This window comes from Polyergus mexicanus, unplaced genomic scaffold, assembly GCF_030449975.1.
Source record: "Polyergus mexicanus isolate NDT 795.1 unplaced genomic scaffold, iyPolMexi1.0 SCAF_27, whole genome shotgun sequence".
NCBI lineage: Eukaryota > Metazoa > Arthropoda > Insecta > Hymenoptera > Formicidae > Polyergus > Polyergus mexicanus.
This window is the reverse complement of record NW_027223347.1, coordinates 2113558-2126887: the sequence shown is the minus strand read 5'-3', so window position 1 is coordinate 2126887 and position 13330 is coordinate 2113558. Positions and strand designations below refer to the sequence as shown.

The window sequence follows — 13330 nt, the reverse complement described above, 5'->3', positions numbered from 1 at the left end:
TACGATGGTACGAAAGAAACGACAGACAAGCCCGTGACTGTTTAACGACGGACACTGTCGCGACAATTTGAACGGCTTATTTTTATACGCGCTGCTATTTCGAGCTTCCCATAACTAAGGAAGCACTTATGGCCGCTTTCATCGCCAACATATATTTTAAATATATTCTATTGTCTTGTGACAAAAAGAAATTTGTATTTAACGGATAGAAAGAAAACATTCTTTGTCAAAGAAGGAGGATATACAGTCGAACTTTGGAAGTATAATTAAACGCAGTTATTAATTCGGTCGGGATTAATAGCGAATCTTTCGTCTTATATCGATCAGCGGAATATTTGAAATATAATTATCAGAATTTTTAAAACATATTTTCGGCCCTTCTTTACGTATTATGAAAATGACGTAAATATTGACGATCGAGGATCGAGACTGGAAGCGTCTCGTTCAGGCGTCAAGTTACGTGGGTGTAGTCGGTGTCGTCGCGGAAATAACGGACGATCGGCAAATCAAACAGCGAGCTATAAATAATGAGATTAGCGCTGCCTCTATCCAAATGTAGCGCACGCGACCTCGCGAACCTCGCCAAGCGTCTGTATATTCCGTAGAGAGCTGTGGGTTCAAGCGACCTACCTGCGTCGAGAGCGCGCGCTCTGTTACGTTCCAGAGGTTCTCATCGCGAGAATCATGACAAAATCAATGGACGACGCAGAGTCGAACGCGGAAGCATCTTTTTTTAAAAAAGAAAAACAAAAAATCAACAGCCTTAATTATAGTTTTGCTTACTCTTTATTTTTTCCTATAATTTTATAATTATATGAAGAGAGATGGATCGAGATAGCGTTGAATTTAATCAACCTTGGCAAAAACAGCGTTAAATCTATCTGATATAATTTGTATCCTATCTCATATATATATATACGCCTGTTGGCTGTCTGATAAATTTGCTATATAATAGCAAAGAGAGAGATATTAGTCTAAATTGTCGTCGTTTCTCCCGCATTCAACAGGACGTACACCGACTTGCATCGACGCGCGTTTGCCTCTTGTCGTCGTTCTTGCATCATCGTGATTGCGTAACGTGTCCCGCGCTTTGCATCGATCTACGCGAGATTTTAAAATGTCGGGAATCTGCTGGGACAAGTCCAGATCAACATATTGTCAAAGCGTATCGTTCGTCACATCCGATTCGATCCCATCCCTTTGTGGTACTCGGGGAGGGAGAGAGAATCGCGGAACATCGAGACGTCCTGTAGATCTCGTAACGGCATGACTCGATGATTTCGGCGATGACTCGAGGATTCCTCCGTTTCGTTTCCATCTCGTAGCTCGATTTCGAAAAGAATCGTGACGCGAGATGAGAACCGCGAATGATTTGCCAGTGAAGCAGTTCGTTCGCGTTTGAGTTGGCTCGGCCGGTCTCTCCCATCTCTGATTCTCTCTCTCTCTCTCTCTCTCTCTCTCTCTCTCTCTTTGTTAGTTTCTTTCTCTGTCTTTCCTTCTTCTCCCTCTCGCACTTTGCCTCCGCACTGGTCTCTCCGTGGTCCGTGTTCTCAAGGCCGCCTCCTCAGATCTTCCTCCCTCGCCTCTCGTCTTCTCCTCCTTGTCCTCCACACCTTCAACTCGGCTTCTTCCTCCTCCGCTTCCTCGTCGCTTCCTTCGTCGCTTCCATCTCATTTTAATCTATCCTCTATCCTTCGACTTTACCGTCTCTTTCTCTCTCTCTGTATTTCTCTGTTGCCTCTCTGTCTCTCTTTTCTTCTCGGGCATCTTCTCTCTCGTTCTGTGAGACAACTTAGCTACGCGCGCTACAACACGGCGCGTCGAAGTTTCGAGTGAACTCAAAGTCAATCGTAGTTTGAGTTTACCGTCGAAGCATCGGCGGGATGCATCTCTCCCGGTAGAAATTGCAGGCACCTTGCAACGTGGGAAATGTCGTTTGACCAGTTTGCGTTCTACGACCGAGTTGCTCGCGTTGGATCTGGGTCCGGTTGCGAATCTTCGACCGTTTTTTTTTGTTGTTGTTGGAATTATTCTTATTTTTATCTTTTCTCCTCCTTTTTCCTTTTGAGCACGACGCTGGAGATAATCGTTTTGATATTTATAATCCGCTCGCGCCTTTTCGCGGACATTGTAATTAATTTCGAGCCGGGCAAATGCGTAAGTAGTCACGGATAATCGTGGAAATTATTTATCCTCTTCTTTTCGCCAGTTTATGAAGTAATTTAAAATTTTTTTTTTTAACATATTTATATATGTAGCAGAATCATTGAATTTATTATTATGTCTGAGTGAAATTAACGATGCAATGATTATTATTAACCATTTAATTAGAAACTTGTAATTATATTTTCAAATATATATACAGTACAGAGTTTATATATATAGTTGGGAGATAAAAGTAAATATAAATAAAGATAAGGATATAAGTAAAGGAAGTTAATTAATTTCATTTCATAGCGAGACGCTTAATACGCACATATATTTATATATCGCGTCTCTTATTGTTCTTCGCTTTTACGTGTAACAGCGAAACGGAGGCAAGTATATCTCCCCTTCTTCCTGTCTACACACATATCATTTTAACGTATCACAATTCACAATTGCTGCACCGTGAAAGACTTGGCGGCAGGTTCTCGAAGAACTTTTTCTTTTTACCGGACGGGCGATCTCGACCGTCCAGATAACAGCTGTCGCATTAACAATACAATCGGAACGTTGAATCTCACTGCGCGACATTGTATCTCAGCCGAAATTAAAATCAAGAATTAAGTATAAAATTATGAAATCTGAAATTACGAGCTATAACTATCGAAATTAAAATTAACAGTTAGTATCGCCGTGCGAAATCTAAATTTTTCCATTCTCCGTTCATCGAAAGATCGCTCTTCGCATTAACGTACGTAGCCGTAAAAATTACTTATCGCACGATGCAAAAATCTTACACTTCGCGTGATGATAAAAACTTTGTACGCGTCGACGTTCGGGCTTACACGAAGCGCACAGACGGGAAGAGAGAGAGACCTCCACCGGTCCATTCGTCGATGTTTTTTTTCGGAAGACGAATCCCGCTCACCTTGAAAGGTACGTCGCGTGGCTCGTCGTTCAGGCCGTTCGTCGGATAAGCCCTTCGAGCGACGCGCGTAGGGAACTTTGAAAAGTCAGCCTCGGGTTTCGTGTTTGGATGCACTTTTCCTCGGAGCGAGACGAGGACGCGCGCATACATTTTCAAGGCGATCGTGAGCGGCCGTCGCCATCGCTGCTTCGTACATGCACCTTCGCGCATAAATTTCAGAGACACTGACTCCGGTATAAATTATATGAACGCGCAATTATTCTTACAAAAGGTTGGAGAAGGAGTGATTTTCGAGGCGTTACCCTTCTTCCTTGAACTTGGATCGAATATTGTTTTCAACTGTACGCGGCGCGTTCTATTCGATCGTAATTTTCCTCGGATCCTGCTTTTTTTTTCCGTTCCAGGCTAATAATGGCGATACCGTTATTCGGTACGCTAGCGTATTTGATCTGAAACTTTGCATCGCACGGTTATTAACCGAGATCTGATTTTTTTTTTTTCCCACTATTTATACATACTGCTGGTACATATATCGCGATTCTGGTAGAAAAAAGTTACTCAATTGCTAAATTATAAGTTAGAAAATAAGTTGTCATAAATTTCTACAAAAAGGGTCAAAGGCTTTTTTATTGGAAAGATGATCCAATTGCTGGATATTAAAAAACACGGGTATCGTATTTTGTTGAGTCATCATTTAAAATTATAATTTAAAGACAACTTTTTTTAATTATATAATAAAATTCTTGAAATGAATAAAATATATATGTTACGTTATTGCGATTTTGGGAGTCGTGAAGTAATCGATATTCCGTTAGAGAGCAACGTGGGGTCTGGTAACGTCGCTTCCGCTGTATAAGCCGGATTTATTCGGCGCGTCTTATCCGCGAAATTATAGCGGGCGATGGACACACGAGTCACGTACCGGATTCGGCGGCTAGGCCTAAGGACGCGCGAGGGACTTCTTTCTTCGCGCGCGACCAACAGCCGTCGCGTCATCGCGAGACAATCCTCCGTCCCTGCGTTGTGCGGGTCGAGCCGCCGGGATCATTTCGGAAACCAGTTCCGAGCGGGTCGAAGCGCCTCGTTGTTGGATCCCGCGTGCCGTGTGCGCGATCATCCAGCGAGGGGATTAATCCTTCCAGCGTGCTCGGGGTCACGGCGGAGCGATTCACGAGGCTCTACATCTTCATTCTGCTTTTTTCGCGTACGATCGTTGACGAGAGAGCGAAGCTTTCCGCTTTCCAATGCAAATCTCCATTTGCGAAATATTATTACGAAAAGACGCTTTTTCCGGCTGGCTATCTTCTTTCCAGAGTTTGCAACTTTTTTGAAAAACGAGTTATAGGTAGATATTTGAAGATGATTATTATCGGCAAATGGTTTTTTTTTTTTAAATTATGGTCTTATTTAATGAGATATATTATTAAAAAATTTTATTTTATAATGACGACTTAATCGTAATATAAAAGAAGAAATTAAAGATACAGGAAAATATTGGTAAAATATTCTATGAGATAAATATGGTAAATTAATAGTAACGTAATATTATATATAATAGTAAATAAATTATATTTTTATAATATTAAAAAATTTCTATTTTATTGTAAAAAAAAAAACATTGTGTTTACACTTGTAATATTCCCTCGTTTTTGATTGAATAATCACGAGTAAGGGAATGTACGGCATAACTGAAAATACTCTGTGGAAATTAATATAGGCGTCGCGGACGCGGAAAGTTTATAAACTTTATGACAGCCGAGACAGACTATCCTATTGTACCAATTAGAACATATTTCCATTAGAAGCGTGTACCGTGATTGGTTCACCGATGGAATAAACCTATCGAGAGATGAAGCGACCCGATTCTAGTCATGCAAATTTATTCCAATAATTACGTTTGTAGCTAACTCGCGGAATACCGCCGTACACAATTTTCATATTATTGACAGGTCGACGAGCGTCAGTCGTTTCAATTAAATATGTGCGGATCCGACGATACGTCTACGCGAAAATACAAGGCGGGGGAGAGTTAATCGGCGTTCGTTAAACGCCGACGGATTCTCTCATCATTACGAAGTAATTGGGAATCTCGGGTCAATTGCGTACATTCCGCTTACGTTCTTGATAAATGGCGGAATTTAGGCGATCGTTTGTCTTCGCTTGATCAGTTTCGTTCGCGCCTACAACTTGGGCGATCGCATTGAATTCAGCTTATTAACAATTACAAACGCATTGAATAATGTCTTGTTCGTGTAATCGTATGGACACGGCGGCGCGTAATGGCATAATATATCGTGTGATACGCATGTCGATCGAGTTCGTTTGATCTGGGTTCAACGCCGACGCTTAAACAGTCGCGATCGTATCACGATAATGATGCTTTACAATTTTCATTTTACAATTTAGCGAGAAATTTAAGTAGAGAAAACATATTTCATAAACATTTTTTCACATTTTAGTATGTTATATTTATGCTTAAAATTATGCACTAAGTTTTTTGAAGTATATTAACTTTAGCACGTGTAATAAACAGAGCTTTGTTAATGCTTTGTAATACTTGTTTATTTTCATGCCATTACTATGTTTTGTTGTTTATTATTATTATTATTTTTTTTTTTTCTTTCAAGGGTTCTTCATATGAAATGTAAAAAAGCTGCTTTCTGTCTAAATGAAATATTTCGAGATTATTCTTTTATTTATTCTTGTTTTTCACGCGAATGTTCGTTACAAGATTACGTATCCCAAGCATTAAGCTAAATATTATTTCTTGAGATAACTCTCGCGCGCGTACTACAGTTACCGTATAAAACAATAAGATTTTAACTGGGCGGTTATGCTAGCCGCATTTTTCCCCGTCTCGATGTGGTACACGCTAAGAGCACAAGATCGTTTCAAGTGCTCCACGAGTAGTTCCGCACGCGTACTAAAGTCTTTCCTCCATCTCCTACGTTATAGGGATTAAAGCTTCTAGGATGGAGGAGGTGGAGACCACGTGGAGGAACTAGCGCGCGGAATAGTTGTCTAAGTGTGTGTGTGTGCGGCCAGGTTTTCAAACTTTCATACCCTCGAAGCCCCCGTCATTTCGCTCTCGGAATATTTTCCGGGAAGGACGAATCATAGATTATACGCGTGGTCGTTTGTGTCACGTTAACATTGATCGATCGCTCTCGTTACCGTTTCGCAAACGAAAAAAAATGCTTTTCTATCGGTATTAGATATTCATCGCTGACTAATTCGATTATCTTTGTAAATTATAATTTTATTTCTCGTAATAATGTACGTTATCAATAGATAAAAATATTAAATGAAGTATTTGCAATTAGATATGATATTACTTTTGCTCATTTTTAATGCGAATGATTTTTATAATTTCGTGTTTTCTATAAATTATCTTCTTGTCAATTTTACAATTATTAGATCTCAAAAATCTACATTTTTTCAAATTGATTTTTATCTTGATCCTTTTTTTCTATCGTTTTAAATGGTATCGTGCGCTATTATTCTTTTTATTCTTAGTTCGATATTATCGGACATGTTTCAAAAAGTACGATGTAAAAGTCCAAACTGCTTCTCTGCCCTAAGCCAGTTTTCCAGCTAAAGTCCGGAGCTATAGCGAGCGATCAATGCTGGCAGAGGTACAACAATTTTTCGCATTTTTGCATGAAATCGACGTTCTTGGATTAAGAAAAATACGGAGAGAATTTATCGATGCGCTTTTGGAACATATGGCTCGCTCTATTTTCTCTCCATCATTGCACGTGAGAACAATCGGTCTGATAATATAATTCTTATGTTATGAGACACAATATCGAGGAAACAATATCGAAAGAATTCGAATTGCCGATTGAAAATTCCACAGACCTCGTTAGAATTGCGTTGCGACCGATCAAAGAAGTCTCTGTGGGGAAGGCGATATTTTTCACGTTAGCTCGTAAAACAGGCGACCCCGAACGGCGCGGCGAAAAAAAACGCTCGGGATTTATCGAATCCTCCGCGAACGTGTCGCTTCGCTACAACCTACCTACGCTGTGTTCCAAGCGAATGCAAAACTTTTTCTTTTATGCAACAGCAATAACAACAAGCTGCCGCGTAAGATTTATTCTGAATTTAGGAGGTTTGTATCTGTTTGGAATCGACCACCAGGTATCCTCGATCGAACGACCAGTGACTTTTACGGATTTGTTTACGTCGTTCTTTTTGACTTAGGATAAATTATATGCAGCGATCGAGAGAGAAAAAATATCTTCTTTTAAATTAAGATTTTTTTTTAGAATTTAAAATATAAATTTCTTAAGATAGATGTTTATTCTTTCATAAGGAAAAAAATTACAATTGTCGGTAAAGGATTCGTATTGTTAATTGGCTATTATATATATATATAGCAACCGCTATATATTTTTTTATTCTTATATTCATCTTTAGATAAATATTTTAATACAGTATTGTATTTATATCGAGAGAAACGTATTGAATATTTAAATATATTTTGAATACATATTTTAAAATAATAATAATAATTATTATATATAAAGTCATTTTTATAATATATTGATAATGAAACATATATTTATTATTAATTTTTTTTTTGTTATAAATATTATTTTCTATGATATATTAATTACGAATATGTAATATAAATATGTAGTATTATTTACATTATTTTGAAAAAGCAATTAACTGATAAATTTTGTTATACAATTAAAATGCCGGGAGAAAGTTTAATCCTCGTAGTAATAGATCAATCGATGGAGAGAATTCACGATCGCAGGACGACGATTTCCGCGTAGTATCCCAAAACGGCGTCCCCAGGGCAGCGTAGGAGGAAAAACACGGAAGATGGGATTTATCGGAAAGACCGACCGTTCGCACCGCGGTTGGGAGGGATCGCTTTTGTGTAGCTCTCTTCTCTCTTTTTCTCTCTTTCGTTCTCTCGCTTGCGCAGGGGTATGGATTCCCACGGGACGTTGCGCACACCACGCAACGCCGACACGTATGCACGCGCGCGCACACGGTTTGATACGTACAAAGGAACAGAGGAGTCTCCTCTCCCTCGGGTTCCCACGTGTCTCCGACCGCAAGCCGCAGTTATAACGGCGCAGTCGCGAGTCGTCGACCAGCAGGACGACGAGCGACGGCGGCGATGCAGCCGTTCCACGATGCAACGCCAACCAGCTTGCCATTGCTGTCGCTCCGGAGTTCGTCGTCCTGTGTCAGCGAGGCAGTCTCCTCATGCTACGCATCTTCCACTATGCGCTTCTTTCCCGGAAGCGACGTGGAACGTCGGCCACGACCTCGAGGTCGACAAAGTAGAGAGATGCCGATTAGTCCTCTTTCTTCCTCTTCCTTTCTCTCTTTCACGTTTCGTCTCGCTTCCGGTTTTGTTCAATCTTTTCCTCTTTCTTTTCTAAAGAAGAACCTAATTGGCGTTAGAACGCAAAATGTACATATTGTTTTATCTGTATTTATTTAAAAAACAAAGTTTTTTTTTTAATACGGTAATATAGCGGAGAGAAAGAATTAGAATTAGAATTTCTATTTATTTTATATCGTGGCTTTTTAAAAATCTTTGATTGAATTATTCTTTTACATTTATGAAATCTATTGCCTTGTAAAATAATCAGAATTTTTAAGTCTTTATTGTAAAGACTTTGTTATATACAATATTTAAAAAAGAGAGAAAAGTTAAGTCGTAATTTCTCAAGTTCACGCACGCCATTTAATATGATTAATTGATGTTTAATTTGATCTTTGTATTCTCGCAGTATACTTTGCATGTTTGACAAATGGCTTTCTAACTCATTAATTAAATGCATAAATATCTTACATTTTGTATTATCATACTTTCGAATCTATGCAAAATGCGCCTGCTCATCTCGGAGAATGTTCCCAGGATAAATTACTTTCTTTCTCTCTGCACACTTTCGCGCACACCGGCGCACGTACATTACCCACTCTCTTATCCTCGACGAAGTGGCTTGAAATGACTCACCCTGCCTCACATGGGTGAGTTCGCATGTACCGCGTGCCGAGCAAGGCCGAGTTTTTACGCCGACTCTCCTTGGCGAAAGCGAGAGAGAAAGAGAGAAAGAGGATTGGTAACATAGAGGCTTACACTCTTAGGGCACTTTTGCATGGGCATTCTATTTTTATTGTCGCGTCTGTGTGCGCGAAACATGTCGATTTTCGTGTCGACCACGCGGTACGAGAGGGATGCCCGCTCGCGTAAAATAAACGTCACACCGCTGCTCGCCCGATGTCGAATTTATGACAATCGAGCGATTCTCTCCGTGTTCATTCGTGTTTGAAGCATTCCCTTGCTAGCTAGATTAATCCTCAAAACAGCTAGCCGTTGCAAAAACTGTTCGCTTCGGAAAAAAAAAAATAACTTCAAAAAAATGTATACTCTATAAATTGGATACTATATATTGTGTGATAACTAAATATATATTTTTTACACAACTAGTAGTCGGCTTGTGCGATAAGCAAAAATCAAGTCTAAAATAGCGTCTTGTTAAAAATGAATAAGAGCAGCCTATATAACTCCGTATTGGGTCCGTATTCGGCCCGTTCTTACGCATCGTGCGTGCGTGCGTGCGTGCGTTCGATTTGCTGCTGCAATCTACATCAGTGGGACGAGAATCTCGCGAGGCGATCTTATCGATATCGCGTAGCAATATCGCGATGAAGGAAATATCGCACATGGGACACTTGGTCTCGCGAAGTAACGGAACATCCGGTCCGATCGGGCCGCCAGATTAAAAGCGACTAGTCCGCCGTTCCGCCCGATCTTGACATTACGGTCGCTTGTCTGGAAATCAGGTATGACGAGTAAATCGTCTCTGATCGTGGCAGCCAGAAACGATTAGTCCCGGATACCGATGTCATACCGAATTATCAAACGCGTAGCTATTTTAACGCGTGAAGGGGTGACACACTTCCTTTCTCTTACCCCTCGGCCTTATTTCTTCTTCCCTCTTCCTTTTTTTTTCTCTAAAAGACTACTCGTTATCTTTAGCTGTTGAATGACCGGAAACGCTGCGATGGGTCACTGAAATCACATAGGGACCGCGATAACGGAGCATTGATTATGGCTTGGGCGACGCACTTTAGCATCTCGTGCGTCTATCGATGGGGCCCTCCACGTTGTAATAATATCCTTTCTCTCTGTAATTTCTCCTTCGCTTAAATCATTGTTGGGACTGTCCTCCGTGAGTAGCTGCAAGCGATGGCAAATTGACGTCCGTAATTATCCTCATTCCCCGACACTGAATTTGATCGACGAACGTAAAAGCGGACGCGTTGTTCAAGTGCGCGTTATTAATGAGGTGAAAAATGTCGGTGTAAAAATGTTGATATATTATTATGGCGTGTCGACTGTCTTCGAATCGTATGTCGACGGTGGTTGAAATTTGACGAAGAAGAAAACTATAAGAGATTTAGAGATCGATATCGCCTATACGACACATAACACATACGATCGCAAATTTCTTTTTCTTTATTTATTCCGCGAATGTCAATTGGAAAGATTTCTTTATTTTATTTCAATCCGCGCTTCATAACTCTGTGCATTTAATCCAAAATTAAAGTCTCGAGACGGCCAGGCGCGCAGACGAGACAGAAGAAACATTGCAAGGAATTCGAAGAAAATAAATGTCAAGTATCAATATCATTTTTTACTATATCAGTACTAAAATTATAAAATAAAAATTGTAAAAAAGAGATTAAATTTTTTTTCAAATCACAATCGTAAGTTTCTCCTTCGCATAAATATATTTTATCATTTATTCTAATTATGGAAGCTGTTATATTACCGTAAGATCCAATTGCTATTCTTCATTCGACAATTCTATCGACCATAGAGAATACGCGTAATTAATGTGTTTGTATTCGTAGACATGGGGAGGGAGGGAGGGAGGGCAAAGGTGAGAAACCACATACATATATTACATCATAAATATATGGAAGTGATAAATAATGTACGATGAATAAATGAATGGCGATATCTCTCTGCGCAGAATACTATGATCTTTCGTCGTACTGAACAGAGTATATGGCACGGTACAGCATTGCTATTCGAGTGACACCTGGCCCCACCAGGCTGCTAGATGTTTCCTAGAAGGTCGCATTCTCGGTTTCCTCGAGACCGTAGATTTTACCTCGACATAAACCTTCAATATCTTGATTACTTGTAAAGGGACTTATCGATAACAAAGGAAGAATGAATATCTAGGCAAAATCACACGCGCACGTACCGTTAATATTGAAATATTAAAAGAAGAATTAATATTTTTATCTCAGGATTATTGCCTGATAATATAATCTGAAATTTATTATAAAATTTATTAATTATTTTTGTTCTCTTGTCGATTATTCTTGCGAAAAAATATTAACGAGTAAATGTTAACATTTGTTTTATTTTTCATATTTATGTTATATATTTATAATTAATTAACATAAGAATTTATAGAAAATAATTAAAATTTGCAATTATTTAATCTTTTTATTTTGGGGCTTACATAAAAAATTATTTTATTCGCAAATTAAAATAAAATATTAATCGCTCTTATATATGCGAATTGTTAAATTTAGAATTGATCTTATCTTATCCGACTCTCTTTCAACGTGAAATGAAAAAATTCCTACGATCGTATTTTAGCGCTACACATGTAGCGATATTCAGAAAGCGATATGTGGTGCCAAAGAGAGTATGAATGTCCGTGCGTTGTAGAGAAAGAGAGGGAAACACGTTGGTAGAACACAGGAGTTTTTACGCGAATCTGTGTCGACCAAGTGACGGTGGTGGAGCTTTACTCCGCGCTGTGTGCGCGCCTGCCGGGTGATTCGCCCTCGAATCGAATTCAAATTACATTCCCTCCATCTCCCTCTGCGGGGAAGCTCTTTGCGGTCATGGGACACCGCCCTATGGTAGTACGATTATATTGTACGATCCGCTAAAAGCGGCTAGAACCTTTCGTCCGAAAAATCTGCCTGCCCGCGTTATCGCCACAATACAAACGATTGGTGTAAACAACGGCTAGCGCTATCGACAAAACACCGCACGATGTAGTAATAGTTGATATATCAGAATCGAATCGGAACGATTTAATTAAGCTTGTACGCTTTAATTTGCGCTTCTAATATATTACCAGACGACATTCTACATTTTCCAAATTCTACGAAACGTCATATCTGTCATAATTTGTCGGATTTATGCCATTTGAATTTCATTGTACAAAACACAGCGTAATCTCAATTATTTATCATATTTACCTTAATTAGGATGAAAAGTTTTACGACATTTCTTTCGATGCGCATTTAAGCGTATAATATTTCTGTCCGTTCGTTCAAAGGACGCGTGAACTCGTCTTATCGATACGCGCCTTTCGCGTCAATTTCTCGTGATAAACGCGAAGGTCTCTCTCGTATCGAGAATGATTTAAGCGTTATTATAAGCGTACGTTTCGCAATTAAAGCACCACGATTGCCTCGAAGAATCAATCGTACGTAACCATTGATCACGATTACCGCGATAACGCGATCCCGCGGAACGAAAGCCACTCGTTTATACGGTATTAATCGAGAGTTCTCGCCCATCTCTTTTTCTGCGGAAGCTCCTTTGCGGTCGCGGGACACCCCAGGGTATCCGGAGGAGAGTCAGTCGGCTACGCGGTGCGGCCCGTTAACGAGTAGTTACGCCCCGTACCATCTCTTTCTTTCTCCGTCTCTCTCGCGACTCTTCTCGGCACACCGGAGCGGCGGTGCTGGTATGGCGTTTCGTATAGGAGGTTTACCTATATTTAGCCCGATAAAAATACCATCGCGCCTCCCGCATGACGGCCTCCCGGCCCGCCATTCCCGATTTAAACTTATACCGTCGACTGCGGGATCGCGAAAGAGAAAGAGAGAACCGAGTTTCAGCTCCTTGGCTCGTGCCTCGTGCCTCGTCGACCGTAAATCCACGAAACAAATCGGTGCAGCCGTGACAAAAGGCCTAAACGTCCGTGGCGACTGGTCGATAGGTGTTTAAACCTTTCCCGGGCCAGATTCGCAAGCAGGAAGGAGCTTTGTGATAAAGTTGCAACTGCGATAGAAAATTGATTATTGCATAAAATTTTTCTGGAGTATTTTTTTATTTTACGAATCTTTATTTTCTCTAATTTTACTATTCCAATGATTTATGCAATTGTATAACTTATGATATAATTTTAACGTAAGAGAAATAATTAACTAAGATGCAAATATTTTTTCTCACGCGTG

At 39.9% G+C, this 13330-nt stretch overlaps 1 protein-coding gene across 7 annotated transcripts in view; it reads left to right on the top strand.

Annotated features, from left to right (window-relative positions):
- Positions 1-13330, top strand: part of Chi (LIM domain-binding protein 2 Chi) — a 140593-nt gene that overhangs the window by 79843 nt on the left and 47420 nt on the right. The gene's annotated exons all lie outside the window — the stretch shown is intronic.